Source organism: Charadrius vociferus, unplaced genomic scaffold, assembly GCF_000708025.1.
Source record: "Charadrius vociferus isolate BGI_N301 unplaced genomic scaffold, ASM70802v2 scaffold278, whole genome shotgun sequence".
Lineage (NCBI taxonomy): Eukaryota > Metazoa > Chordata > Aves > Charadriiformes > Charadriidae > Charadrius > Charadrius vociferus.
Window position 1 is genome coordinate 253,920 of NW_009649705.1, and position 6,127 is coordinate 260,046.

The window sequence follows — 6,127 nt, forward strand, 5'->3', positions numbered from 1 at the left end:
CCCTGCCGGTCCCGGCCGGCGGGAGCTCTCCGAGGTGCTGGAGCGGCGCCGGCGCCTCCCTCCGCCGCCGCTCGCCCGGCGCCCTGTTGCTGGTCGCCAGCCGTGGTCACCAGGCGTTCCCCACGGCAGAGGCTCCGCGGCCCAGTGCTCAGGACACCCGGGTTCCCTGTTAGGGCTTTGTTTTTCCAGATACCCCAAGAGAAGTCACCGCTTCTGCCTCCTCCGCCCTGGGGAATCAGGGACAATGATGTTGCCTCTTCCATAAGCTGTTTGGAGAGGGGTGTCTAAAGCAGGTTTGCGGCCTGCAGAAACGGCTCTCGGCCATGGGCGATACCTCGGTTTGCAGGGCACGAGTCAGATGAGTTTCCTGAGTAGCAGAGAGAACAACGTGCCTTTTATCCTTGTCAGCCAGAAAACAAGGAAAGCAAACAAGGAGTGCCGTGACTTCTGGTTCCCAGAGTATGCAAAATGCCCCTCTGTTATATTAAACCATATTGCAGTGGGTTTAAAATGACTTTTTACTTATTCTATGTTGTACACGACATTTCAATTTTTCCTGGTATCTAAATATTTTAAATAATGTGTAAGTCACAGATATACTTTATACTGAACTCTCTTTCTAATCAAATGATGGCCTGGCCATAATAGCTGGTTCAAAACATATTTTGGAACATTTACACGCTTGCTGCAAAATATGGTTTAATCTTCACAAACGTGCCAGTTTTCTCAAGCTTCTTTTCTGTCTTTCTGAACACGTCTGATTGGGACCAATTTTTGCTTTTCTGTAATTTTTTACAACAGTACAAAGTGAGTGCCACCAAATCAGTATGGCAGTGTTACATACACGCCGTGGATTCCCTCTGCACCAATGTCATTGATCACGAAGCCAGAGAACACTGGACCCGCATTAGCCAGTAACCTCGCTGTGAGCCAAGGAAGTGAGTGAAAATAATGAAAACACACCTCACACATTTTGAGAACTGTTCACATTCTGGAAATGAATCTCATCTTAAACTTTTCTTCATTAAGTTTTTCATTTCTTCAGCATTATTCTTCTTTGCTTAAGAATACATTTTTTTCGTTATTACTAATTAATTATCAACTTGGCTGTGTATAAGCTGAGGGAATATCTAAGCTATGGTCTACTGTACCATATGTCCTCTCCGTGCAAAGCATTTGTAAGGGTTGTTCTACATTCAGTTTTCCATCAGTTGCCAGCCTGAGGAATTCCTTCTGTAGACACCATTATTACAGAATAAAAATGACTTGTTCTGATTTAGCTTACTGTATTTTGAAAGTATGTTTAAAAGCATACAAACTTGGAGTTATTCTGGTAAAGTAATAACACTGATGTTGTTTCCTGAATTAACCTGCAGGTATGAAGAAGCCCCAACAGTTGTTATAATAAGTACTTAGTCTTGCATATACTAGAAAAAAATAAATTATTTTTTCTTTATTTAGTTTCACTGTTTTTGTTAGTATTAGTATAAAAAGGGCTCACAATTTTTCATTTTTTTGGTATTTTTCAGGCAAATCCCAGAATACCTCCTGCTACAAAATGAGTACCAATTTCAGTTTCCAACACATCAGTGTGATTATTCTAATCACCATAATTTTATTTACATGTGTCATTATTCAAAAGTCATTGGGAAAACCTTGCTGTGCCTGGCCCTGATTATTTTCCATTGGATGAAAAAATTCCACTGGAAATAAGAGGAAAAAAAAAAGGTATAGCCTTGAATGAGCTTCGAATAGGACTTGAAAAATGAAGATGCCTACATTTACAAATCCTTGACCTTTTTTCCACCATTGCACTGATAGGTAATGGTTTACTGTTCCTCCACCCTGCTTCCCACCCCCCACCCCCCCCAAGCACCCATTGCAAGTGCAACTCATCGTAATTTTTTTTTCCACCTTCACATTAAATCTGTGGACTATGGTTAGCTGTAGGAGCAGTGTATTGTTGAGCAAAGCCCCCTCTGCACTACAAAGTATAGGAGACGACCAGATCCTTTAAAAGGTTATGGGTGGGCCATGCATGCATTAATACATGTTCATAAAATATCTTACTGCTGCCCAGGAGTTCCCTATCTTTGGTCGCATCCCATTTCTGTCTACAGAGAAATAGCGTCTATGCGAAGATGATCCATAAATGATTTCATAATTTTTTGTAAGTTCGGCGATGCTAAGCACATTTTCTGGATCCGGAAGCAGCTTCCTCTATAAATCCAGAAATGGCAAGCGCTGGCTTTTTGACCTTTTTTAAATTGTCATGATGAATGACGGATACCTCCCATGTATCTCAGCAAATAATTTGCATGATGCTGGTTTTGATCCTGTGCACGTAAGCAAGGGCAAAGCACCACAGCACAAAGATTTGTTTTAAGACCAAGACAGTCTGTTTTGGGTTGGGTTTTTTTTTTTTTTTTTTAAGACAGCAGAGTTAGAATAGCAGCACTTGCACACAATTACTCTACTCCTGTAGCCCAATAACGTCACTGCTGGTAGGAGGCCACAGGCTTTGTACCGACTGTGCAAGGCCTCGGGACTGAGACTTGTTTTATCGGAGCTCCTCTTGACCTGTCTGCAGCTTTCTTTTTCCTTTCTTTAGCTGTAACAGCAGTATCCCTAATGAGCAGGTGGCTATGTCTAACTGGTTTACTTTTGCTTAACTTTGTACGGTACAACTGTAGCTTTTATATGGATAGCGACAAGAAGTCATACTGTGTAGAAAGAGATATTTATAACTAACATAATGATGTGTAGAGGAATATAGGCCTGGTATGACAGCAGAGTCCCCTGAAAGTGGGGACACAGGACACTGCAGAGGAGGCATAGGATGATAAAAAACAGGGCACAGCCTCGGCACTGGAGAGCTCAGGGCTATGAAGAGCTCTCCAGTAGTCAGCTAAAGCGGTGCAGACCTGGGAGCTGGGCAAAGCTGGTTTACAGATAACAAAAAGAACTAAGAACAAGTATGTAACATACATGAATGGCATCACATAAAGTAAAATTGGATGTAACATGGAACTGTAGACAAATGAACAAAGGGCAAGGTGTAAAGGAATGTTAAAAAACATATTAAAATAGTCCCATAATAGTACTTTGCGTTTCTCAGCACAGAACTTGTTGGGAAGACACTGCTGACCAGCTGCAGCCCCGACACCCACTGCCTGAGGAAGGCTGGCAGTGCCAACCTGGGGTCCCAGAGGGGCAGCAGAAGGGTAACACACCACCAAAAAAAGGACAGACAGGAAGAGTGTGTCTACAAAAAACAAAAGTGCATTAGTATTTCTGTTTTTTTGTTTTGGTAGTAGTAGTAGCAGCATTCTTTAATTCCTTTTTTTTCTTTCTTTTTCTGTAATAATTAGCTCTCACCTAATAGTCCTTTGATTAGACTGTTAAGTTTTCCACTATACTAATCATAAATTCTGAGTAAGGTGTGTTTCTTTTTTTTTTTTTTTTCAGACCCAAACTCTGTGCATAACATTAGTAATTGGAGCAAAGGATGCATCTTTTGGAAATTTGGGCTTAACAATCTCTCCAAGGTCCCAGATGGTATCTGGCACAGTCAGAAATAGAATAAAGATATCCTGTCTCCCAGCCTGGCACATTAACCACAGGACCATTCTTCCTGTCTTTGCTTTATTTATTACATTGAAATAATTATTATGCATACTGAGCTCTTTGAAAGTACACTGCTATAAATACTAGAAAAGTGAGCACATTGTAATCTGAAAAATACCAACTCCTGGTTTTCGGTACATCATTCAAACCATGGAGCCATTATGACAGACCTCAGGGAACCATACTACCATGACTCATGGTCTGATAATACACAATTTAGCACACATCAGCGCTAGGACAAAGACCGGCATTTCATAACAAAATGACAAAGGTGAGTCCTGCACAGCTGAACAATCTGTTTCTTTTCTCAAAACTCAAAACCTGCTACTTGCCAGCTGGTTACTAATGAATATGAGCTTTCAGAAACTCAATGAACTCACGTTCACCTCTGGACTGCACACTTAGCTTTCCTGCTGGCCTTACTCCAAAAGACTGCTGAGGAGGACTCAGGTTCTTCCTCTGTTACTGAGATTATCCTGCACACTCGGTTTCCTTAGACACTTCTGCAGTCTACTTTCTCCCCTCGACTTCCCATTAGACCGCAATGTACAATGATATCAACTTGTCACTGGAGACAGATACTGCAGGCAGGTCCTCTGATGCTCACAGTCTATGCAGGGGCAAAGATGTTTTTTCATTCTTCCATGCCACTAAGCATCAGTGAAACGCCTGGTCGCTAGTGCTCAGGGATCTGCCTTCCACAGGGATACATCTCAGGCTTGTCAAGAATAGTGTGGGTTGGGTAATTAAATCTCTTGGAGAAGCTCAAGTAGTCAAGTTTATGTGACTGAGTAGCCCTGCGTAGATGCAAGCCAGATGGCATGTTAGCTGGAGCACTCTTCGAGAACATTGAGGGCACAGAGGTGAACGCAAGGGCAGTGCATGAGAAGGAATGAGTGCTTTTAGCTGCTACTTGGGCTTCCACACTGACAGGGCTGATGGTTTACAGTCCACAATACTTTTAGTGTACTGTAAACACAGTTCACCTGAGGGTTAATTTCTGAAAAAAAAAGCAAATGTGAAAACAGGAGCTGCCGCTCTTTCTTGGTCCTGTTTTGGAGCACTTTCCCTGACTTTGATCTGACAGCTTTAACCCAAAGCAAACTTCACTTTAATTTGTCTACCAGCTAATAACATACGTGAACTGATTTTCTGTTCTCTAGGCAATTCCTACTGGTGCGAAAACATGGACCACAACAGGAAATAATTTGTGGAGAGGCCAAAGACTAAGCTGATGGAGAAAATCATGCTCCTGAAAAGAAACAGCTCCATGTCATGGGCTGAAAATGGCACAGGCATGCAGGAACGCCAGCATTTGGCACTGCCTCTACTGGATGATTTCATTTGCAAAAGCCCTTGGGTCAGCCTTCTCCCAGAGCAACAAAATCCACAAGAATAAAAGCTTCTCACAGGCCAAGAAATATGTGACTGCAGTAGTCCTGTCCCAAAGCAAACTTCTCCAGGTGGACTATGATGCACTCAGTGAAGTCAATGCAAAATGCCACAGTTCTACACTATTTTGCATTTATGAAGAGCAAAATGATTTGTCAATAAAGTTTCTATGCAACCTTTTGTGAAGTGGTAGCTGGAAAGTATCAGTTTCCATATTATATGTGAGGACACTGAAGTACAGCAAGATTCAGCGTTTCAGCATTATTTAGAATCTTTGAAATAACACCCAATTCCACACCTTGTATGCTAGCCAATTCTGTACAGTGGAGTGCTTTAGATACGGATTTAGTGCCATTTTTCACAGACCTTCAAGGTACTGGGGAGCATTTCTTATGCAGTAGGTCTCCCCAAAACTCAATACATCCTCATCCTGGGGGAGCTTCTGCCTCATTTAAACCATCCTACCTTGAAGCTCACCTAGTAGAGAAGGCGACCCCTTTAAGATATGGCAACCACTGCTAGCTATGCCAGATTGAGACCCGCATCTGTAAAGCTCGAGTGGCTTCTTTTTAGTTGTTTTTTTTTTTTTTCCCCTTCGATTTATTTCCTTCTTTGCCTGCCCTTGGTAGGTAAATTCTCATGGTTGCAAGTTGTTCACAGAAAGCCAGTGCGCTGCAGGAGTTAAGTGGTATATTGATTAATTTTTCCCTCTATTTAGGTTTGGTTGGTTTTTTTTTTTCGTCCTTGATTTACCAGATATTTGAAGTCGAGAAGGAACGAAAGGCGGCTGGCAGCAGGCCACGGTGGTGAAAGACGCCCTTGTCACTGGAACAAAGCAGCCCGCTTGGGGACCCTGATGCCAGCGGGGGCTTTGTTGGGACGCTTTATGTGCCTAAAATGTCAGTGACATACTCTTTTCAGACAGACACCTCAAAAAAAACCCACCCCAGGCCCCGAGTTCATGGTGCCCTATGTAAGGGTTCACGTTGGGGTACACGGGGTCGTGAGAGGCCGCGCTACCAGAGGAGCAGCGCTTCGCCGCGGTACCGGTGGCTGCAGGTGGGGCACCACAGCCCCTCCATGGGGACAAACAACACCGATCCACCCC